Genomic DNA, 26,433 nt, shown 5'->3' with positions numbered 1-26,433 from the left:
TCTGTATGAGAGACTCGAACGATAAAATTGTTAATTCAGAGATTCGAGTCTCTTACAGAGAGACTGAATGAATAAAACTGAAAAATTGAGAGACTCGAGTCTCTCGTAGAAAGACTGGGATCTTTGAAATATGTTGAACTTAGAAAATTTTAACTATGTCTATCGAGACACCACTTATTGCGAGATTCGAATCTCTCGTTCAGAGACTGGATACGAAATGAGGATCTTTCTATGAGCGACTCGAGTCTCTCGTTCAGAGACGCTAAACAGTTTTTTCGACAGTCTCTCTCAGCGACACCAGAGAGACTCGATGAGAGACGGAGACTCGAGTCTCGCTTCCAGAGACTCTGAGAGACGAAACATTTTTATCTCGGCTATTATCTATAATAATATCGTTTTTCTTCTTATTTTCAGGTCAGTTTAAGAAGATGAAGATGAAGATGGTTCAGTAGCAGAGACATACAGTTAATGGTATCGGTAAGTCTTCAAAATGTTCTAACGCTAATTAAATTTAATGCCAAATTCGTGGATATTATTTTTCTTTTTAATATCTACTTCCTTCATTATCATAGTACCGACGAAATAAAAATTCCATTGAACCAATTCACACAATAGATAACGCCGGTTTTATCGCGACATTGTGTATCATCAAACGCAATAAACTTTATCTACGATAAACATCTTTAATAGTCTTTAGGTGAAAGGTGTCAATCGGTAAATTTATAAATGGTTTACGCCTTTACCTTTACGGTATTCCTGGTATGACAAGTGGCAGGATAATATAGTAAATATTTGCCATCTACTCCGATTTATTGGTTGAATCGTTTAGACAAACACTTAACTGCTGCCTTTCAACTTCTAATAGAAAGTTCCGTGTAATATATTCATTCATTTGCTATTAATTTTTGATCGCCACGTCGCATTTATAAAATTGGAATAATAATACGTACCTAAAGAACATTAAGTTTAGTTAGTGGCTAGTTTTGGTGTTTCACCGATCAAACTAATAAATCAATATAGTGTAAGTAGTAGCAGAAATAGATAGATGGCGATTTACTGTCACTCACTGATGGATAACAATCAGTTTTAATGAAGGAAGAATTTAGGTTGAGTCGGTGGTTTATGGAAATCATCGGAAATCATCATCTGTACTAACTGATTTAACTCCTTCCTAGACCAGAGAAATTTCAGCTAGTATTGGACAGAGTAGGGTGGAAAAAAGGGCGGAAGAACTATTAGGGGAAGATCAATTTGGGTTTAGAAGAAATGGAGGAACGCGAGAGGCTATTCTAATATAGCTTTACGGGTAACAATAGAGAAAGGAAAGAGGGAATACATAGGATTTGTAGAATTAGAAAAAGCTTTTGACAATATCATATGGGACAAGACGTTAAATATACTTGAAAATGTAGGGATGAGTTACAGAGATAGAAAAGGTGATACTTAGTTTGTATAAAGAGCAACCTGCCTGCAGTTATAGAGCTGGGGCTGCAATGTAGAGAAGTAAATAGTAGGAAGGGATGCACACTGTCACCGCTACTTTTTAATCTATACATCGAAGACGCGATCGACATCATTAACGACAGTATAACTGTTGGGATAGACATACAGGCGAAGATTAGCTCGGGATAGGAAGGAGTGGAGGTGCGTATCCAACCAGTCTTAGGACTGACGACCTTATGATGATGATGATTTCTGAACTGATTGACCGAACAAGATGGGTAGTATCCGGGTATTACCCTGCTGGTTGCTTTACAAGCGGAACGATAAAGCATGATAGTGATCTTCCGCGATATATTTAACATTTTTAGGTAAAAAAAACGGTCACTAGGGTGTAAAGCAAAAGGTTACGGAGAATTATAAAGCTAAAAGTCAATAATCTGTATGTAAGATTATGAATAACGACTGAAAAAATTAAAACGAGATAATATGAGTATGGTAGGTACTGATGGTGATACAACATTTTGGCATTCGTTGTTATTATCGTTCCATGTTGAGTTGCGATCGCCAGCTCCTTATTTTGCATTTGAAGGTAATTGCGCACGACAACTGTTCACCATTTAGGTTATTTTTTGTTTAATTTGTTGTCACAATTGGAGCAAATGGTTGCATACGGATTTAATGGGGCTGCAATCTTTGCAGCGCGCACCGACCAGGTTGTAAGGTAAGCAGATCTAACCGAAACAAAGTGTAACAGGTGATAATCGTGTTTATTTTATTTCCAACACATGTTGAAAAGAGTCAGGATTTCTCGATTTTCTGTGATCAAATTTGGAAAACAATCCGAGAAATAAATCTGCATTAAAATGTGCAGATACATATTCCGCCATTCGTTCGTTCGCTCGTCTGAGAGCTACAAACAGCAGCATCGTCATCCCAGTTTATCTTTATTACCTTTCAGATGACGATAAGACTTGTATGTTCTACAAACGACTTTACGTTTTATTCGCAACAAACTTGGGTTCGCCTGTGCATACCTTTTGTTTACCTATAAGGTTTTTACTACTACAATGGCCTGTTCTTGAACGTACATCTACGTACATTCCGAATGTAGAATCACATGCTCAGAATACGGACAAAAAAAGGGAAATACAACTAGTTACGTACGTCCAGCAGCATATTAACAGCACCACGTTCTATAAACAATTGCATCTTATGTCGTGGCTTTTTCCTAGTAGATTACCACAAAAACAAGGGAAAATGGATCAATTTGTCCAACTCGTAAACCGCAAAAGATTATGGCATTACACTAAGTAATCTAACGAATATTTGTAAAAAGTTAGGTTATGATAGGCTAATGTTAGGTTAGGTTTCAATTCTTATACGACAAACGTACAAGCGCCGCCACTGCTCTCAGGATCAGTTAATTTATTAACATTAATTAAAGTCGGACAAAATTGCTTTGTTTATTGCACAAGGATCTCCGATGGCAATGAAGATAAGAGGCTATTATTTCTTGATGACTTTATCATCATAGAGACTGGACATAGAGATACTGGTCTTGATACGTGTAGATTAATTGTTGTATCTATCGATCCATCGCATCGATCTGATGGGGATTTAGAAAATCGAAAAAGAATGAAAAATTGCCTTATAAGATATTGACGGGTGAAGATGCATGATACGGTTATATACATTGCCGTTCACAGTATAAATAAATATTATGACCGAATAAGTAGCCGCTTTTAAAACTAGCGCGGTTTTCTAAACGGCCTAGGCGTGATTGAAAATAGCAGAACAGTCGTAATGGCTGCGACATACATTGTATATGTAGGTAGGTATGATAATACATATTAAAATTTTCGTGAAGAACAATTTTCAATGACTTAGCAGGTTGATAGGTTATAATTGAGACAGCGCGGCGCAACGTACGGAACTAAGTAGCGGTGCTCTCTGTGTGCAACTTTATTAAACTAATTAAGTGTATAATTTGTGCCACCGTTCGACTGGCTCTATCTTATCTCGGAGCTTGTTAATAAACTACTCTCTAACACCGTGTCTTTGCGACTCGCTACAAGACACGAACGAACGAACGAACGAACGAACGAACGAACGAACGAACGAACGGTCTGTATCTATGCGACAACTACGTGTTGTAATTATTTATTTATATATAACGTATGCACATTTGTACAACATCAAAATAGAATAGATAGAAGCCTAGCAAGGTCATTCATTAACAGGGGGGAAAGTTTTGGGGGTAAAAACGACTAGGTGAATATAAATCTCGTTCGAGTGAACAAAATGAGAGACACCGTATCAGGTGTGATCGTCAAGTAGCTACGTTTAACGTGAATAGATTACGGCCTAATTGACATTATATACACAAGAAGTCAGATCGTTTCGACCTTGACCCATCAGCGCGAATCTTATTAATTCTGATGCGGATTTTGGCCGGAAAAGCCAAGGTTCTTATTGGGATTCGTCAAATGGGCATACACCATCTGGTGGCAAAATTTATAACTCGAATGAGAGAAAAACTTACATAGGAACTGTGCACGCAAATTGTAAAACTGTTTATTAAAATAATAAAACAGGTTAAAAAAGTAAAAAATTTTTTATGATAGAGTCGACGACGTTTTCTTCTAAAGTTAAATCAAATAAAAAGTTAATATGTTCAGTGAAAAGCTGCAATAGCACTTCAGACATAGATCTTCACTCTTCACCTACATTAACTACTTTCCAATAAAAACTAACCGTTTTATATATGTAAAAAATATATTCGGAAAATTAGAGGAAAAAGTAAACTAATAGAAGCTTGGATGAAAGCAGTAGGTATCAAAGAAGTGAATTCCGGAATAAAAATTTGTTCACGTCATTTTAATGCACATGATTATATTTCAGCAAGTATTTACCATCAGCCATAACCTTAATATTTAAAACTAGAATCATACTAAAATTATAAAGTGAGAAATTATTTATTCCTGTGTAATTGATTTAACACAATTCTAATGATACGATATAAGTATTTTGAGGTTAAGAACCTACCTGCTGCAATACAACAACATGCAAGTTGCAATAATGTGTTTGCAACGTTCTCTTAAATCGGCTTTGCACGTGCAAGTCATTGATATAATATTGCTTAAATCACTCAGAATCACCTCACCAATTATATAACGTGAATCACTTTTTAAATCCGAAGTTTGTAAAAAGTAGGCAGTAAACTTGATGGAATTTGTTATTTCCGAATTTTATAATGTGATTGGCATTAAAAACACGCTCACCTTCAACGAAATTTCCTTTCCGAGGCTTTGTGTCAGCCCAATCACATATTGTGTCAATACTTATCATTTTATCGTCATTTAAAAACTTGGAAATTGCACGGTACACTATAGAAACTACGATAAATTTTCCCTAATCGGCGCCATGTTTTTAGGCTCCTCCCATTTGACGGATCCCAATAGAGTCAAAGTGGGCTTCCCAAGGATTACGCTAGCTGCTTCGTGCAGCCCAGTTGATAAGATAGGCGCGCTCGACCAAAAACAGACCGAAAAAAGTTTTTGATTTTGCATCAACGTCTGGCGAAGTATAGATGCACCAAATTTTTTTCGATTATTTTTTTGGACAGATTAAGTCTCCAATTTATCTTGGATACCGCAAAACTTTAACAGTGTTGTAAAACGTTTTAAATAAGTGATTCAAACCCTAACGAGTAAGCATGACACTAAATACCCAGGGACTTTGCGACAACAAGGTTACTTTCGTCTAGGACTGATAAAGCTTTTCTTTATTTGTGAAGCCCCTGATATGCCTAAAAGTAACTAAAAACTTAATGTGCATTACGGAAACGTGACGTGTCTCAAAAGACGATCTACTTTTACTAATTACCGAGCACTTGGTAAACTAGCTTCAAAAACTGTAATCACCCTGTATGGCAAGTTTCTTTAGAGCATATAAATTGTGCGTGTACTACTACTATTATAGGTAAGCCGTTGGTCGCGTCGTTTCTTGAAGATTCAATTAATGTTATTATCAGTTATTTGAGGTGCTGCCGCATTGCAACTTGTATCTTAATTACTGGTTAATGAGCTACATCGTAAACATCGGTGTAATATAACGAAATTGTCTTTTTACTGTTTTAGACATCGTCCATGCAAGATATAATAATGTTGTTAATGGCGATTATTAGGCTACAATGACGCACTTTACAACGAAATGTTGTTAAAACATACACACGGAAACGCGTTCCACCGCACAACATCATCCACGCGGAATCCTTGAATAACAAACAAATAACTCACTTAGACTAATTAAAAATTAACTTGACACAACTGTTAATTCTCTATTTAATGCTTTTTAAACTCACAAATGCATTTCTTTGTAATTTGTGTGTGAAATGTAACCCTCCGGGTGCTTTTAGCATTTTATGTGACACATCTAGCACAATCCTTTCAATTTATTTTCTCCGAGAGGTCCTGAAATCTACGTATTAAAGTCCCTTCGGCTAAAATATAGGAATATTTATGATATGTAGGGGAAATCGGTGAAGCCATGTCCTCTAATGATACGATGACTTTCCGGAATTAGTTCGCTGTTATTAAAACGTCTTATTAAAAGATGGAACTAATCAACGGGATTCCGTCGCTTAATTGGAATTTTTAATATTTTTATCATGTATATGGGGATGAGTTACAAAGATAGAAGAGTGATATTTAAGTTGTATAAAGAGAAACAGGCAGTTATAGAGCTGGGTCTACAACGTAGAGAAGTAAATATTAGGAAGGGAGTCAGACAGGGATGCACACTGTCGCCGCTACTTTTTAATCTATACATCGAAGACGCGATCAAAATCATTAAAGACAGTACAACTGTAGGGATAGATGTACAGGGGCAAAAGATTAGTATGCTTAGATTTGCAGATGATATAGCAGTATTAGCATCTAACAAGGAGGAGTTAGAAATAGCTTTAAATACAATGGAAACGGTAGTGACAAAACAGTACTGTATGAAAATAAATTAAATTAAAACAGAAATTCTGATATGCAAGGGAAGAAGAAGTAGGGAAAGAGGGAAAATGAAGGTCGGAGACGAAAGATTAGAAGAAGTGGTTGATTTTAGGTATCTAGGAGGTCAGATAAATCTGGACGGAAGGAGTAATAGGGATACAAAGCAGAGGATAGCGCAGGGTCGAGTCGCCTTCAATAAAAAGTCACTTCTACACTCGCAAAAAGTTAATATAGAAATTCGAAGAAGTATGTTAAAGGTGTACGTTGGAAATGTGGTGTTACAGGCGAATGATGAGGATACCGTGGATAGAGAAGGTTAGAAATGAAGAGGTATTAGAAAGAGTAGGAGAACCGAGGACACTATGGAAGTCAATAAGAAATAAGCGAGATAGATTGGTAGGACACCTTCTCAGGCATGAAGGTCTAGTCAGAGACATTTTAGAGACAGAAACAGGAGTTAGAAGGGGTAGTGGTAGACCTAGATTAGATTAGATAGTTAAGGATGTGGGTTGTTCTAGTTTTAGGGAAATGCGAAGATTAGCTCAGGATAGGAAAGAGTGAAATTGCGTGTCCAACCAGTCTAAGGACTGACGACCATGTGATGATGATGGTGTACCAAGGACTTTTAGGATAGATTATCGTCAGGTTACTCGTCATCGATAACGATACGTATCCGGACAGTTCAACTGGCAATGTTTATAATGATTAAAGAAATCAAATTAAGGTATGCGCCATGTGTTATAGGTAATGCTTTATCTAGGAGCAGGTGTAACTCTGCTGCTTCACCTGATACGAAAACAGTTGGCTTTGGATGAACAAAACGAAACTAAATTGTTTTTACTTGCGTTCCCTTTTGTTAATGATCAAGTCACCTAGTTGGCACTCAATAACGAATAAGAAAAGTATGACGATTATGTGCAGCGATAAAAACAAAAAAAAAATCTTAATAACAAATTGTTGTCGTTCTGACGTTTTTCAACACGCGTGCTATCTCATTGTCACATCGTTTTCGAATACCTTTAAACACGACCGTCACTTTGTACATGCTCGCTCTCCGATATAAATCGATTTCTCGGTATTTAACATTATCATTTTATCGCACTTACACGATCTTTATAAATCTGTCCGGTATCTGTACGGAACAAAGACAATGGCTCGTCCGAAGCTGGAGAAGTTGAAGATTTTATTCCAAGTCAGGCAGGCATAGTTAAAGACACTTAAATTAATCACGGCATGACAATGTCTCACCTAAGACAGGCAGTTCACATTCAATTTTGCCGGAGGCGTTCAAAAGGAAATAACAACGCAATCGTCAGCAACGGTTGCTACTGAAGAAGTACCTACAAACATTAGTGTTTTGATCACTGAAATCCAAAACTTTGAAACCCATTTTTTAGGCAGTTCAATTGGAAAAACTTCTACGTAAATACATTAAGTCAGCACGTTAAAGTTATAATTCTCATTTGTAAAATGTACCATAATTTGTCGCTAATTTGTTATCAAATCCAAAAATTTGTCGCTAATTTGTTACCAAATCCAAAATTTTGTCGTTAACTTGTTACCAAACCCAAAAATTTTTCGCTAATTTGTTACGAAATCCAAACATTGTCTCTAATTTGTTACCAAATCCAAACATTTGTCTCTAATTTGTTACCAAATCCAAACATTTGTCGCTAATTTGTTACCAAATCCAAAAATTTGTCTCTAATTTGTTACCAAATCCAAACATTTGTCTCTAATTTGTTACCAAATCCAAACATTTGTCGCTAACTTGTTACGAAATTCAAAAATTTGTCGCTAATTTTTTACCAAATCAAAACATTTGTCGCTTCAACTAGTTACTGGAAAATATACAAAATGCACACAGCCTATCTCGATAAATGAATAACGAAAAGAAATGTTGTGAAAACTATGATTTAGTGCTAATTTCAAAGCATTTTTCTTTGCTATATTTCGAGGTTGACTATGTGTAATACCAGCTTGATATCGGGTCATCATTTTGTCCATTTTCCAATAACCGATTGGAGCGACAAATTTTTAAATTACGTAATAAATTAAGCAACAAATTATAGTGGACATTAAAAATACGAAATATAACTATATCGAGTTACCTTGATATATGTAAAATTATCCCTTCACATGAAGTCTCCTGTTCTCTCATTATGCTAGGGAAGAGTAGGGTTTGAAACTTGCTTCAACTTGGACTAATAATTTTAGTGAATGTCTCATGTATGTAATCAAGTGTCAACTATGTTGATAGTTAGATAAACAAAAGAAACTAGATTTCCGGATTCTACCAATCCCCATGACGGATCATCGTGGCGTCAAAAGCATTAGATGTTGCGTCTACTATTATAAGGGTTACCTTCAGGAACTTGACATCTTTCGATGCAGGATCTCCAACGTTAGTGTTCTTTTTCGATTTGAGACGAAACGTCGGACACCTTTGACGCCACCATGATACATCATGGAAGGATCGATTGATTGATTGATCAGGTTATGAAATCCAAAAATTTTAAGGTCATTTTTTAGGCATTTTATTATCATTTACTACGTCTGATCGGAATCTAATAAATTTGTTTTTCTTTTGTTCAAACACTCGGAGGTCCAACGCAAACGTCCGAAATTCGAGAAAAGGTCAGACCAACGGGTAATACGAGGGTGGATTGATAAGTTTCCGGCCTGACCAAGAAAAACAAGGTTTTTAAAAATTTTTTTTTTTATTTCTCAACATAATCTCCTCCAAGGCTGATACATTTCTCATAGCGGTGTTCCAGTCTATTAATGCCATCTCTATAGACTGATTCGTCAAGCTCCTCAAAATAACCATTTACAGCTTCGATTACTTCTTCATTGTCCGCAAATCTCTTACCGCCAAGCCATTTTTTGAGATTAGGGAACAGAAAATAGTCACTCGGGGCTAGGTCTGGAGAGTAAGGAGGGTGCGGCATCAATTCAAACTTTAGATCGTTGATTTTAGCCGTCGCAACGATTGACGTGTGCGCTGGTGCGTTATCGTGATGAAACAAGATTTTTTTCTTCGCCAGATGAGGTCGTTTAATTTTCACCTCGTGGCTCAAACGTTGCAATAAGTCTGCGTAGTATTGACCAGTGATAGTATTACCCTTTGCAAGGTAATCAATGTATATAATACCTCTTGCATCCCAAAAAACAGTAGCCATAACCTTGTTCGCCGAAAAAATTGTTTTTGCCTTCTTTGGAGTTGGTTCCCCTGGTCCAATCCACTGTTTAGACTGTTCTTTGGTTTCAGGAGTGTAGTGGTGGACCCACGTTTCGTCAACGGTTACGAATCGACGCAAAAATTCGCTTGGATTACGCTTATACAATGACAAATTTGCGGTAGAAATGTTTTTTCGAATCAATTTTTGGTCGACTGTTAGCAAACGCGGCACCCATCTTGCACAGAGCTTTTCCATATGCAAATGTTGGTGCAAAATATGTTGCACACGTTCATATGACATCTTACAGGTCTCAGCTATCTCACGCACTTTCAATCTGCGGTCTCCCAGCACTATTTGATGAATTTTTTCGATCATATCTGGAGTTGTGACCTCAACGGGGCGTCCTGAGCGAGGCCCATCAGAGGTGCTCACACGACCCTTTTTAAACTCGGAAACCCACTGCTTAACGGTTGAATATGACGGGGAGGATGTCCCCAGTGTTGAGTCCATCTCTTTTTTAATTTCCTTCGGCGTTAACCCCTTCAAATAAAAGTATTTGATGACAGCACGATTTTCCTGCTTTTCCATTTTTACGAAAACCACAGAGGCGTCTTGTTCAGCGTGCTGTCAAACCTACACTAGCAAGGAGATCGGGCTGAAACTATAGCTACAAGCTATCCAAGGATGGTACTATAGAATGTCACCTCAAGGTAGGCCTAGTGGCGTCATCTCTTGGTTAGGCCGGAAACTTATCAATCCACCCTCGTATATGTAACTACAAGGATATTATTCGGTGTGCATGTACCTACATAAATATATTATAATAGTTGCCAGAGACACGTTACCGCCCATGGCGGTTCTCATGCTCGCGAAACTGTTAACAAATTGCTTTCCGAACTGTCAGTAATAAATTGCACGATACACGCAGACTACTGTTACGACCGCCTCGGAATTGTAATTCCAAATTCGACACCTGCATGTCAAACCATTAATAAAAATACCTTTCACTCACTCACTCACTCGCTAATATTGATTCGGGCTAATTTAATAACAATAATCCATACGGCATCGCGTCCGTGTAACATACTCGCGGTTTGTGCGAAGAGAGAAGCTGCCGAATCTCTCCGTTCGTCATATCTATTGCATGGAAGGAGGAGCTGTCAAAATCGAACCTTGCACGTTCTTTTTTCTTTATTCTTCTCTATCTATTCTTTCTTTTATTTGTGCCGAGCCGCTCTACGAAGATGTACTTAATTATTCACTTGTCTTTCGAAATCACTCTCTCATTCATTCTCTCTCAGTGTACTCATTATGCCATCAGGAATCGTTGTTGTTTTTAAAGTGTTCTGACTTAAAGAATGCCAATTGTACAGATTCTCTTCATCAATATTATAGCGTCGTCAATTCCAACACTAGTTTGACATGCACCATTGAACCAATCTTCACACTTCCCAAAAACTAAAACACCTACATCAATAACTATTTGTGAAGAATAATCTAATCTAATCTAGTCTACCTCTTATCCTCTTGGTTTCTGCTTCTAGTATGTCTAACTAAATTATCTTAACTCTTTATTCTTCATCATCGTAGAATCGACAGTCTCAAGACTGGTTGGAAACGCACCTCCATTCCTTCATTTCCTGAGAACATCCCTAATCCTTAACTATTTGTGAATAGGTATAGTCTAATATAGATCTACCTCTACTCCTTCTAACTCCCGTTTCAATCTCTAAAATGTCCCTTACTAGACCTTCATGAAGTGTCCTACCAACCTATCTCGCCTATTCCATAGCGCCTCTGTTTCCCTGTTCATAACTCCTCATTTCTAACCTTTTCGAACGCTTCTAACCATTTTTTTCCACCGGACCCACAAGACGTATCTCACCCATATAGAAAGCAGCTTTAGGCATACACCTTTAAAAATCTTTTTCGAATTTCTAAATTAACCGTTCATGATCATTGAAGTGTCTTCTTTCGGTTAATGGCGACTCGACTTTACGCTACCCTTTGCTTATCTGACTTCCTAGATACAGAAAATCAACGACTTTTTCTCGTTTTTCATCTCATATCTGCATTCAACTCTTTCCCTACTTTTTCTTTCCTTGTGTAGCAATATTTATGATTCAAATTATTTCTCAATCCACCGGTAAAAAATTCTCTTATCTTCCCTAATGGATTTCATTCCTTTGGTCCTTCATTGTTGACGGTCTCTTTCATAAAAAATATCTCCTTAATGCCCTTCTGGATTACACTTCGATTCACTTCATAATAATCCATCTTTCCACGATTGCCATTGACTTCTATATCCATTCCCTTATTCTTCGTTCATGAATAGTGAATCCCATTTCTTGGATTCCTTCAATCCGCCTTATTCAGTTAAATTCCCCCCCTCCCCCTAACAAGAAATAATGAACACTTTATTTTCCAAATCCGTATTATAACGAAGCGACGATCAGTTTGTATTAAAATGGATAAAAGTGCATCAGAATCCATTACGAATTGATTATATTGTAAAGGCACGGTCTGTATCTCGGCCCCATTGAATAAACTACAATCATGGGTAGATAAGATGAGATAATAATTGTTCAATTACCGGTAGCCATCAGATAAAATTATTATGTAGCAAGCATCAGGCAGGCCGCGATGGTGTATCAATAAAAGACAGTGTCGCCTGTTGTTCTGTGATCTTTATCATCGAAATGATTTGCTGTATTAGGTACGGTAGCTACGTTTGAACGTTTCGAAAGCTACGTCGTCTTCCTCTTCGCGGATTCGAAATAATTCAAACAAATCGAAACGTAGCCAACTAACTGTATATGGGATTGAGCGAACAATACGTAACAAACAGAACAAATGATGTTCGCGTTTTCGTTTGTTTGGATGTCGCGTCGTCTAAAAATTCTAGACACGATCGGCTGGGATTGCGCTAGTGCTAAATGGACGGTTCAAGGGAGGTTACGACACTTTATCGTCGGAAAATGGAAGAAAACCAATTTGCTTGGTAATTTTCGAAATATGCAGCGTCGTTATGACCATTTTCGTAAGGGACACGCGCTCGTCGCGGCTGCCTGCGACTTACTCCTCGTAAATAGACAGTTGACTGCAACATTCCACGGGTGTCGTCGATGTTCTCTTATGTGTTTATGTGTTTGAACGTACACCGTCATACACGAAACACACAAACGCCGCGTACACGTATACGCGAGCAACGCCTTCTAGGAATTCCTAGCGAGGTGATAAAGCGAGACGAAAAATTCCACGGCCGTCTAAAATTCGCGGGAAGCTTCTTCGAAAATTAATGTGGTCATTTACTTACTGGAAGACCTTATGCTCCTAACAGTTGTAAATTATAAGTGTTTCACAGCGTTGCCTTCTTTTTTTTTTTCTTTTCGTAGTTCAACAACCTCCCGTCGTTGCACAATGTGGTCCATCCAAATTGATAGAAACACAAATAAAATTTTATTATTTAAATAATAGAGATGTCAAATATACTTATTAAAAATGTAGGGATGAGTTACAAAGATAGAAGAGCAACAGGCGTTTATAGAGCTGAGGCTGCAACGTATTAGAGACAGACAGGGATGCAAACTGTCACCGCTACTTTTTAATCTATAAATAGAAGACGCGATCAACATTGTTAAAGACAGTACAACTGTAGGGATAGATATATAGTACTGGTATGTAAGGGAAGAAAAAGTAGGGAAAGAGCGAATATAAAGATAGGAGACGAAACATTAGAAGAAGTGACCGATTTTAGATATCCAGGAAGTCAGATAAGTCAGGACGGAAGGAGTAGTAGGGATATAAAGCAGAGGATACGGTAGGGTCGTGTTGCCTTCAATAAAAAGAAGTCACTACTATGTTCGCGAGCGGTTAATTTAGAAATTCTAAAAAGGTTGCTAAAGGTGTATGTTTGGAACGCGGCGTTGTATGGATGCGAAATACGGACGATGGGCGCGGCGGAAAAGAAAAGGTTAGAAGCGTTCAAAATGTGGTGTTGCAGGCGAATGATGAGGATACCGTGGATAGAGAAGGTTAGTAATGAATAGGTATTAGAAAGAATAAGAGAACAGAGGACTCTATGGATGTCAATAAGAAATAGGCGAGATAGGTTGGTAGAACACCTTCTCAGACATGAAGATCTAGTCAGAGACATGTTAGAGGTAGAAACAGGAGTTAAGATGTGTAGCGGTGGACCTAGATTAGATTATTATTGTTCACAATTGGTTAAGGATGTGGGTTGTTCTAGTTTTAGGAAAATGCGAAGTTTAGCTCAGGATAGGAAAGACTGGAGGTGCGTGTCCTACCAGTCTTATTAGGACTGACGACCTTAAGATGAAGATTTAAATAATTCGGTTTGGATTAGGTACTAGGCGGATTTTTAGGATCAGGCCAGATACCGGATAAAATGACGCCGTCACAGTTGCCAAAAGCATCTGTTTTCGATACTATTCAAGGATTATCCACGACATTATACGTATACGTAGACATAAAGCAAAATGGATTAATAAGAAAATTTTTGTAGTTTTCCGTCAAAATGATGGGCAACAGTTGTAGGAATCAAAAATTCCAAAAGCACGCCCAGCTCATATTTCCTTGTGGGTCATTTGGTCGAAAAGGTCAAGAACACGTATTAGCACCCGTAGTACGATAAATGGGTTTTTAAATAAGTGAAATATTGAAATTCCACTAAGATCCGGTCCTGTAAATTGATTGCGCACGTGATACCACGCCTTGATCCAAGAAAGTGTAAAAAACTCCAAAGATGACACTAGTTCTCCTTGACTACTCACACACACACACAGATATACAAGCACATAGACATACACAATAAGACAAAGTCTTAAAAAACACACTTGGAAGCAAGATGCATAATATGATACATGTATAATAAATATACTTGCACACTTACCAACGTTAGTAATACATGTGAACAAATGCACGTACACAAACTTAGGCGCACATGTATAATTTGAAATCGTCTTCGTGATCGAAGTGCAACTATTATTTAATCGATTAAGGTCACCACTAACAAGTACACACATATGTGTGTGTTAGTAACATATAAAACGTTTACTACTTTAAGAATGTTGCGTACCTAGTTACAGGTACCTATTCATTGTGCAATGCTCAGAATATACATGTAGTAATTGCCTAATAATCGCCCAGTGTGGAAACGAATGAAGTAACGATAAGTAGCCAAATTGCTAAAGTTTCACATTCTCTTTTATCAAAACCAAAAGCGATTATTTGATTTTGCCGCTGGTTTAGAACCGCTGAATTTCGACTTTACAGATGTAGTCAGTATCTCAGTTTCACGATTGTTTTTTACTGGTGAAATAAATTATATTTTTAAGAGAATTTTCACTTGATAAGTATTTCCCGAATTTTTTCAAAAAGTGTCTTTATTTCTCTAAATAATAGTAATGTTTCATAATCCTAATTTTGGAGAAAGGTTCTCCAGGAAACAATAATTTATAGTAATCCCAATTTATCAGATAAATATTCTACTTTCTCCAAATATTTATAATGGGTTAATTTTCCAGAAGATTATCTTCAGTTTTCTGGATAATAACTTCCCTACGTACGAAAGGACTATTCTTCATACATTAGCTCCAAGATAGATCACAAAATCACGTGGGACGGAACATTACAAACAATAAATTGCTGTGCGTCTCTCTTCGTTATTATTATTCAATGTTGTTTTCGGGCACTCGACCATGCTAACAAGCACCGACGTCCTCTAAATACCATTTGTAATGGATTAGAAAGACTAACAGGAAAAAGAAAAGAAAAAAAGCGCAAGTCGGCCAAACAGACAGACGAACAAAAAGGCGGAACTAATTTCGAAAGTGTCGAAAAATAGATCGGTTTTACACTTATTTTTAATCTTTGATAGATGTCGTTATTTCTCCGATAATAGTAAAGTATGTAAATCGATTTATTTAACGATAGAATAATGTACAACAGTGTTCAAAAATCGTTAAAAGATTGAACTAATCGTCAATAGATAAACTCTTAACTCATTTTACATACAACCTACTAGTTTCTGAACAAGAAACATTAATAATTTACAAAACTGTTATGAAAACCACGCCAGAAAAATATATATGATTCAAATATCCGGCTCGAAGGACCATATAAATCAGACATTAATTTTTAAAGGACAAAAATTAAGCATGAAATGTTTTACGAAATGGACTTAATAAGGAACGAAAGTGTACGAGAAGTTTCTACTTTCACGTATTAATATAGGTACATATTTATACAGCCCTGAAGTCGGCTTTCCAAATACTGGTAACTACCTTTTTTAACGGACTAGGATCCTTCTGTTTCATAGAGGCCGATCATCCAATTTTCGTTAGCAGCAGTGCAATATTTGAATTATTTTTTCCTATCGGGTCTAATGTAGGTATTGCAGGCGCCATAAATCATTACACTCGATGCGTAAGCCCAAATAATCAATTCGAACGCATGTAACCGTTTCTGAAAAGTATGTAGTAAAAACAACTATTATTATTGTTATTATTAATATTATAATGGTAATAAACGGTCCATCTAACGTTTAAGTAGGCTGGCTGCGTTGAAAAGAAAAAATCATTATCGGACGTATTAGCGATTCAGTTTTGTAACTATGGCAATTCATTAATTTTCTGTGGTAACAGAGATCACCGGGAGCTATGGTGAAAGAAATTTATGACGCGCTTTATCCTTTAATCTAACTGGTGTTATTAATGATAACAAATAGTGGCTAGTGAGATGTTCACACCTTTACACGTCGACAATTTGATAAGGCCAAGAACATTTGTATCGGATCCGGTAGAGGCTTAAACGATTAACATAAAATATATCTAGTAGGTAGAAAAAAATAGGATTCTGTGAGGCAGCGTGTGTATCTACATGTAGGTGTGCTCGAGACTGTTGTAAGAATTTTTCCCAATCGACTAGGATTCGTTTTCATTGAACACATTTCTTTTTCAATCCTGGATTCTATCGGCACTACTGTAAATTGGCACAATAATTCTACCGAGGAGGAGTTAGAGATAGCCTTAATTAAAATGAAAGCGGTATTGGCAAATCGGTACCTATTGCATGAAAATCAATAAAAGTAAAACAAAAATATTAGTACACAAAAAACGAAAAAATAACCAAAGAATTAATATATAGATATGAGACGAAAAAATCGTTGATTTTCGGTATCTAGGCGGAAACAGGAGTTAAGAGGGCAGATCTAGATTAGATTACTGTTCACAAATAGTTAGGGATGTGGGATGTTCTAGTTTTAGGATAATGCGAAGATTAGCTTAGGATAGGAAAGAGTGTAACTCATCCCTACATTTTTAAGTATATTTAACATTTTGTCCACTTTTATTTGTCTCTATGTACACACTTGTCGTTTCCTCTATTGTTACCCGTAAAAATAGAATGACCTCTCGCGTTCCTCTATTTCTTCTGAACCCAAATTGATCTTCCCCTAACAGTTCTTCCGCCCTTTTGTTCCATCTTCCTCTGTACAATTTTAGTTAAGATTTTTGACGCATGGGAAGCTAAACTAATTTTTCTAAAAGTCTCGCATCTATCCGCGCCTCTTTTATTTTTTAGGTATGGTTACTACCACGTTCGGTTTATGATCCTCCGGGACTTTCCCCGTCTCGTAAATGTGACTAACTATTAGCTTAAACGTACGATCTCTTGCCCTGCATGTTTTAGAATTTCCTCCTGTATCCCATCTATACCTGGCGCCTTATTATTCTTTAAGTTTTTTAATGCTACATCGAACTCTTCTCTCATTATGGGATAACCAAGCTCATCTATTTCCACACTATCTTCCTTCTCTAATACTAGGGTCAATTGAAAAGTCCCCGGCCTGACACATAGATGGCGGCACCAGAACTAAATCCATATGATTTTCAGTTAGTCCTAACCTTCAAAAGACGCGTCTATAAATTTGACGGCTGTCGGATCATTAGTTTGTGAATTATAGCATTTTTAGTGAAGCAACTTTTGTTATTGTGAAAAAAATGGATAAAAAGGAATTTCGCGTGTTGATAAAATATTGCTTTTTGAAGGGAAAAAATACAGTTGAAGCAAAAACTTGGCTTGATAACGAATTTCCGGACACTGCCCCAGGAAAATCAACCATCAAGGATTGGTATGCTAAGTTTAGACGTGGTGAAATGAGCACCGAAGACGGTGAACGCAGTGGACGCCCAAAAGAGGCTGTTACGGACGAAAACATTAAAAAAATCCACAAAATGATTTTGAATGACCGTAAATTGAAATTGAATGAAATAGCAGACACTCTACAGATATCAACGGAACGTATACATCACATCATTCACGAATATTTGGGTATGAGAAAGCTCTGTGCAAAGTGGGTGCCGCGCGAGCTCACTTTTGACCAAAAACAACGACGAGTTGATGATTCAGAGCAGTGTTTGAAGATGATCACGCGTAATAAACCCGAGTTTTTGCGTCGATATGTGACAATGGATGAAACATGGCTCCATCATTTCACTCCGAAGTCCAATCGACAGTCATCGGAGTGGACTGCACACGATGAACCCGCTCCAAAGCGTGCAAAAACGCAACAGTCGGCTGGCAAGGTTATGGCGTCTGTATTTTGGGATGCGCGTGGAATAATTTTCATTGACTACCTTGAAAAAGGAAGGACCATCAACAGCGACTATTACATAGCGTTATTGGACCGTTTGAAGGACGAAATCGCCGAGAAACGACCGCATTTGCAGAAAAAGAAAGTCCTGCTTCACCAAGACAATGCACCGTCTCACAAGTCAGTGAAAACGATGGCAAAAATTCATGAATTGGGCTTCGAATTGCTTCCGCATCCACCGTATTCTCCAGATCTGGCCCCCAGCGACTACTTCCTGTTCTCAGATCTCAAAAGAATGCTCGTTGGGAAAAAATTTTCGTCGAATGAAGAGGTGATCGCCGAAACTGAGGCCTATTTTGAAGCAAAGGACAAATCGTACTACAAAAATGGTATCGAAAAGTTGGAGGATCGCTATAATCAGTGTATCACCCTTGAAGGGAATTATGTTGAATAAAAAAAAAACGAATTTTGCAAAAAAAATGTGTTTTACTATTTTAGGCCGGGGACTTTTCAATTGACCTGTTATATCTCCTAACTCATGACCTGCATATAGCTTCTCTAAATATTCTTTCCACCTATCTGCCTCTTCTTCATTTTCTAACAAAATGACCCCTGCCTCGTTTCTTATATTATTACAACAAGCCTCATCCGTTTTAGCTACATCAAACATTTCTTCTATTTCTATACTTTATAGCCTTATATCTTTTTTGCCCTTCTTCGTCTATCCTGTATTTGTATTTCCGCCTTTCTTTTATTAATCCTACAATGTCCTTTGTTATCAAAGGGATTCCTATTTTCCTACTTGATGATGACATAGGAAAAAGAAATTACATTATGTAAAATGCGTTCCACGTTCGCTATCTTTTTTTCTAACATATTTGCATAAACAATCTTTGACTGTTACACGTGAACTTTTTACTTCTGGATTACGCAATACTCACTATTATCAGTATTGATAAGAAGGCTCCATAATGTTGTTTCGCGAACTCGTGATAATTTAATAATAATGGCGCTATTCCGAAACCGAGATACTCGGTATCAGGAAATTGTTTCTAAGAACCTGTACAGGAAAACATTAAAATAAGGAAATCGTAAAACTTATAATGACTTTATAATGAATCCTTCCGTTACTTCTGTACGTATTACTCTAAGTATCTACAGTTAAATTGCCTTCTTAAAGAACTATTTAAAAGAAAAGCATCATTGTTAGCTTCTCTTTAATGTTTAGTATCTATCAAAAATGCAACAACAATTTTTTCGGAAAATTATCCTTAATTTTCCCGACAATTCAAATAATTAATATTTTTCGATTTTCTCGATGATTATCCTTAATTCTCTAGATAATCTTCCCATTTATCGAAGAAAAATTGTGCACCATATTCTTCTTCCCAATTTCCCATAAATTTTTTGTAATTCCTGACATCCTTGCATTGTGTATGATCTTCCTTTTGTGCTGTTGGAGAAATGCTTGTGGTATCTAATAAAATATGATCTCATTTTTCTTGAGAATTCATAATCCTCTAACTAGAAGACATCCTTAATTCTTTTAGACAATTATAAGTAATCTCTCAAATTTTCCAAAAAATTATCTGTTGCCAAAACTATCAATAAAACGTAATCTAATAAAAACATTCAATTCATACATGCAATCATTAAGTTTTTAGTTAGTATAATTTTCTAATTTGATTAAACTAAAAACATTTTTGGTAATTAAATTATAAAAGTTGTTGATACGGAATGCGAACTATATTTCTGTATGACCCACATCCTAAAAGAGGACTTTGGCGATGTAGAAAACATGAATATTTATTGTGGAGCCCAGTTTTCATTTCCGTCAGACCTCCTACGCTTAAACGAATTATATACATTTTATTTGTCCAGCATCACGCACAATATCCGGCTTTCTTGAGGAGGCACCTTCAGAAATAATCATTGGATACCTACATATAACTGGTCACAAATTTCATAAAATTCTGAAAGTGTATTAACCGTTAATTTAAAAGAAAAACTCACCATGTCAATAGTATGAAAATGGTTACGAAATCGGGGAAAATTCTCGGCAATTTTCCATTATCAAAATTTCTTTGTGTGATTCTTTGTATCAAGATACCTACCTATATCCCTATGGCAGTTTTATTTGTTAGAATGTGCTGTTTCTGACTGCGTTTCATGTGGGCTTTCTTCAAAATTATGCGCCAATGATTCATATGTATATGTATACGTATAGTGGGTAAGATACGTCGGACTATTTGGGAAAACTTCCAATTGAGAAATCGAGAGCATCGTTAGCATTGATCGCCGCGGAATGCGGAAAATTCTTTTATCCGAAGGCGTGGTACAAAAATATGGACGATTTAAACATTTAACAACTAAACATACTTTTATTTTTGAGACCAGTCAACCAGGTGTAAGTCCGAGACCAGTTAATTTCGAATCTATACGCTAATGGTAATCGAACTTCGTAACAACCACCAAAATTTCCATAATTAGATAGATAGATAGATAGATAATGGCTTTAGTAACGAAATTGTTATTGTCCTTAAAATTCCTTTCAGATATGCTCCATACTTTCCCTAAGACTACAGTTGCCTTTTTGACGTGACAACGTCTTATAAATCGATGGAGCCGGCTGCACGAACGAAAAAACATAACGCATGCGGCATTACCTCGCTCTGAGGCGTTCCATTTAAGGCTTGAAGTGCAAGCGAGAGCGCGGAACGAGCGACAAAGAGGCACAATCGGTCTCCGCGTTCGGCAGCGTTCGACATCTGTCTCTCTCCTACTTGAGTGAGCGATGCGTCCGCGTGGACAGCTGCTATACAATAATACATTTCCATTTACCTCCTTCTCTATATCCATACAAAATATCTATCAAACAAATAAAATTAAAATTTTCTTTTGAAAAATGAAACCATTCCATCAGTATTTTCTTATGACGTCGTCACGTTCAATTATCGTCAGTAAACCGACTTTACAGACAACCGATTTTTTTTATTATCAATTTAATTTTTCCCAAAATAAAATGCGCATTTTTATTTTTCTAAATGATCCTCCTCTACCTTATCTTGAACAATTGTGTTAGAATAGTAGGGATATCAAACAATTGTCGGTCATTTCTCAATCGCTATTGGATTTTATTTTGTCGCGATGAGTCGCCTTGAGAGATTTGTCATGACGATACGCCACTGGCGGTAGGTGTACGAATGTATGTTATACGTGGAAGTTCCGTAATCTGGGGCATGGCCTTTATGGAAATAAAGAGAATCATCCTTACAACTTTTACCTTTATGAATATTTTAAGGTTAGGGCGATGACATTTTAGATCACAAAGCCATTGTGTAGTACAATGGCGTATTAAGTATTAAAATGTGAAGAAGATCTGTGCGGCTTCGCCGTTCGCCATCGCCGAGCGCAGGACCGTACTTGAAATATTCTCTCACAGTCAATTACACGAGTTCAAATATTAACTGTTTGTCAAATGATACAAAGGCGCTAGCTTTAAAAGAACACGTGTGTAATGTAAGTTTGATGCGGTGTCTTCCATTTTCAAACAAAATTCACGTAAGATAACGTTCGACTATCTATAGGGTTGTTCGGAAAGTCATTTCGTTTTTTCCCGACAGAGGATTTAATTGTATTCTTTTGCAACCAACTTCACATTTAAGTCGTATAATTTTTATATACTTTGAGAGCTCATATAGCAAGGCTTGTGTGTGAAAAATTCCAATTAATTCTACGCAGTAGTTTTTGGTTGGTGCACTTTTAAATATGGAGAGCGATAAACAGCATTTTCGACATATTTTACTGTTTTACTACAGAAAGGGAAAAAATGCTGTTCAAGCCAGAAAGAAATTGACTGATGTGTATGGAGAAGGTGTGTTGATAGTACGCCAGTGCCAAAACTCAAACCATTTCCAAAGCCGATATTCGACAAAAAAAGGTGATGTTGTCTGTTTGGTGGGATTTTAAAGGAATCGTTTTTTTTTGAGCTTTTACTGGATAACACAACGATTAATTCGGAAGTCTACTGTCATCAGCTGAACAAACTGAATGATGCACTTCAACAGAAAAGGTCAGAACTAATCAACAGGAAAGGTGTAGTGTATCACCAAGACAACGCGAGACCTCACACAAGTTTGGTCACTCGCCAAAAGCTTTTACAGCTTAAATGGGATACAATGCTACACCCACCATATTCTCCAGACCTGGCACCTTCGGATTATTATTTGTTCCGGTCACTCCAAAATTTTTTAGACGGTAAAACCTTCACCTCAAATGAGGAGGTCAAAAACCTCCTCGATCAGTTTTTTGCCAGCAAAGACCAAAAATTTTATGAGCGTGGAATTATGCTACTACCAAAAAGATGGCAAAAGGTGTTGAACCAGAACGGTCAATGTATAATCTAATAAAGTATTTGTTTATTATACGAAAACTGTCTTTCATTTCCACAAAAAAAAACGAAATGACTTTCCGAACAACCCTATAATAAATTTAGCACATAAATGGCTTGGTAAATTGTTTAAAGTCTTTCATTTTCGGTAAAGTTAAACTTCTTCTTAAAAAAGAAAGCGCTTATCATTCGTTCTTGAAATCGAACGAAGCCGTCCCTGGTCGACCGAGCCCAACCTGCTATTCTTTTCGGTCGTGGCCTGTAATCTTCTTCTTCGTTCGTCAAGGAAATAACGGCAACTTCAGTTGCTCTAAAGGTCCCCACAGTCTCAACAAAAATCGCATTACTCGCTATGATGACAACGTCTGCTAATCGTAAGTATGACGCGGGACTACCTCCGTCTAATTATTCCTTTCTTTCTCGCAAAATAAAAAACCCGAGCCCACAACGGTTCCCATCGCATAAATTAGATAGCTGGCTGGTATAATATTGTACATGTAATGTAGTTTGGCATGCCAATCTCGTACAAGAAGAAAGTTATGAGAAATTTTCAGAAAATTGTCCTGAATTCAAGGATTTGTGTTGTTTTTCTTCTTCAACAATTTAGCACTGTACTCCCAATATCCCAAGAATTATTCCAAATTCTCTGGAATCCAAAAAATAATAATGCATCATCCCCTCGATTCTCCGAAGCATTATCCTGGATGTCTAGCACTATTTGAATTTTTTCCAAGATTTTTATCCATGCAATTATAATACACATATATTATCTGTTCCTCAATTGTCCTGTTGTCTTTTAATACACCTTCTTCCCGATTTTCGACAGATTTCTTTTTCATAAACACGTTTTCCCCTATTGACCTGTGATACGTCTTTTTCCCACTAGTCCGATGTTTTCACTCATTACCCAAGGAATTATCCTTAATAAGGCATCCTTCATTATCTAGATAATAATAATAATTTGCATTTAATATCTTAGACTGCACCGTATTTTCTGTAACTTCCCCAGGCATTATCCTTAACTCTGTAGGCAATAACATTGTCCTTTTATTTGTAATAATGATATTATGCAATTTTTTTTTTGAAAGTCAGTTTGTTTGAACTTAGACCTCCAGAACCAGCACTTCTTAATTTGTTCGTGTTTTAAAAAGTTGTCTGCCTACCCTACGTTGATAGATACATCAATTAATTTGCGATAATTGCCCGTCAAATAAGGTCACCCGAGTGGTAATTATTATTATAATTACTTGCGAAAAAACAGGTTTCACTGCGCACTTTACAAGTCATTATAAACGCAGTAGGTAGATACTAACAATTCAACGAAAGCGAAATTACTGAAAGTGAATCTTCACAATGTATTTATCGACACATTCTTATTACTTTGGAGGCTTTTTATGACTATTGATCATCATCATACAAGTGGGAAATTCATTGAAACTAATTCAGGAAATTATCAATTTCCAATGGGAATTTTTTAAACTCCTACCATCATCCGATATGTAACTATAGTTAAGGGTAGAGGAAAGATGGGATTGCCATTAGTAACCTGCTGAATGATGATGAAAGGGCAAGGAAGTAGGAAATGCTTGTTGGGGAAAACAATTTTTGAGGTTATTCTATAGCATTGTTCTACTATTAATGTATAAGACGGTGTAGAGGAAAAGGTCCTTCATTTCCTCGTTTTAAGGAATTTCATTTTTTCTTTTTTTTTTTAATTTCTGCAGTTCCCCCACTGAGGATGTAATATCCCTACATTGCCGCATCCCTCTACAACCTACATTTAACCCCTTGCGATATTTATCTCTTCCGAAAAACGAAATCCTACCTCAAGAAGAGGCCAAAGCAGTTGTTCTAAATTTTATAACATCAAAAAAGCTACGAAAAATGTTTCCAAAAAGGTAGAAAGACGGTGGCAAAGCTGTATAGAGTTAGCATGAAGAACTGAACAAGAATTAATTCTTCTGCTTGTGTTTTATTATTTACAAATCTCGGATCGTTGATTATCACATCTCGGTGATCACAATAGTCTCTACAATGTGCACGATCATCAATCGGACAAACGATTTGATAAGTGAATCCAGACAATAAACAACACGACGAAGAAGATGAAGATTTCTTTCTGTTTTCGATTCGTATTTTATGGCAAACCCACTCAACAGCAACCAAATTCGCGGAAACGCCACGTGGGCGAACTTTCGGTCACAGGCGCACGCTTCATCATCATCATCATCATCGCGAAACGTGACGTCTTTAACTGAAAATAAATGTTTGGGATTCTTCTTCTAAAATCTTTCGATTCCTCACGACCGTGAACAAAAGCAAACGCAATTAAAAAAAGGGATTACACAAAACTAAAAAGTAACGGTAAGTTTCTTAAGAAGCCGGGAATTCATCAGAGACAATTTTCAATATATCCTATCTAAAAATAACTGTCAATGTGATGATAGATAGGTATATATATATATTTGTTTAGAGGCAAAATTTATCAACTTCTTAAAAAGTTACCATGTAACTATATAAACTGCAATTTATGCAAAACCCCTCAGTATTAACTTATTATATTTCAGTGGAAGTTCTTCTTGTCCAACAACTGCTGTTTCTACGAATGCTCTAAGAGTTATCAAAAATAAGATTATACCTAACACTAAAATGGTTTATCAGAAGGTCTAAGGGTATACAAAAATCGGTTGTCTGTAAAGTCGGTTTACTGACGATAGTTGAACGTGACAACGTCATAAGAAAATACTGATGGAATGGTTTCATTTATTTGTTTGATAGATATTTTGTATGGATATAGAGAAGGAGGTAAAGGGAAGTGTATTATTGTACAGCAGCTGTCCACGCGGACGCATCGCTCGCTCAAGTAGGAGAGAGACAGATGTCGAACGCTGCCGAACGCGGAGGCCAATTGTGCCTCTTTGTCGCTCATCCCGCGCTCTCGCTTGCACTTCAAGCCTTAAATGGAACGCCTCAGAGCGAGGTAAGGCCGCATGAGTCATGCTTTTTCGTGCGTGCAGCCGGCTCTATCGAATTATAAGACGTTGTCACGTCAAAAATTTATTGTGGGACAAGAACGACTTCACTTGAAAAATAATAGTTAAATATTGTATTAAAATAAAGGCGAGACACCCTGTGTAGACCGGCCGATGTGTTGACGATAATTGTTCTTTCTTCATGAACTAATAATGTTTATCATTATTTTCAACACGTCTTTGTTTTTAATTCTGCTACTACAAAATGCCGCTGTTTGATCAGCAATGTCAGCGCGATGTAGTTTTGTTTTTCGCGACGACAAAAACGTCTTTTTCGTCGATGCCTATCGTTCATGCACATGATCACGTTGTGCAATTTGCGGTTTTGCTGTTTTGTTCTTCAGTTACTGCTCGAAACCGCAGCCTCCTTTGCGGTCGTCCATTTTATCCACCTATCACTTAGTTAGAAACGAAATGTAGCAGTTTTGCCCAGTGAAATTGTTAATGGAAGGCTTGATGGGTAGACAGGCAGAGAGACGGACAGGTGTCGTTCCTAGAACTTTAGAGGTTGACTTTAGGGGAACAATAAACCGTCAGGGGAAGTTGTAATTTGGATTAAAAGTTACGACACAGAACAGCGGGTGGAGTTAATGATATCTGCTTAAAACTGAATGATTTTTGACGTGACAACGTCTTATAATTCGATGGAGCCGGCTGCACGCACGAAAAAGCATGACTCATGCGGCGTTACCTCGCTCTGAGGCGTTCCATTTAAGGCTTGAAGTGCAAGCGAGAGCGCGGAACGAGCGACAAAGAGGCACAATCGGCC

General features: G+C 37.0%; 1 protein-coding gene and 1 long non-coding RNA gene across 4 annotated transcripts in view; one reads left to right on the top strand and one right to left on the bottom strand.

Annotated features, from left to right (window-relative positions):
* LOC112906826 overlaps positions 1-477 on the top strand; it is a 111,257-nt gene extending 110,780 nt beyond the window's left edge. The window contains exon 3 of the long non-coding RNA XR_003232615.1: positions 415-477. This is a non-coding gene — a long non-coding RNA (uncharacterized LOC112906826). The remainder of the gene's footprint in view (positions 1-414) is intronic.
* LOC108744926 (Krueppel-like factor 12) overlaps positions 1-26,433 on the bottom strand; it is a 138,479-nt gene that overhangs the window by 103,804 nt on the left and 8,242 nt on the right. The window lies entirely within an intron of this gene.

Source organism: Agrilus planipennis, unplaced genomic scaffold, assembly GCF_000699045.2.
Source record: "Agrilus planipennis isolate EAB-ADULT unplaced genomic scaffold, Apla_2.0 scaffold42, whole genome shotgun sequence".
NCBI lineage: Eukaryota > Metazoa > Arthropoda > Insecta > Coleoptera > Buprestidae > Agrilus > Agrilus planipennis.
The sequence above is the reverse complement of the archived record's forward strand: the minus strand, read 5'-3'. Positions and strand labels throughout refer to the sequence as shown.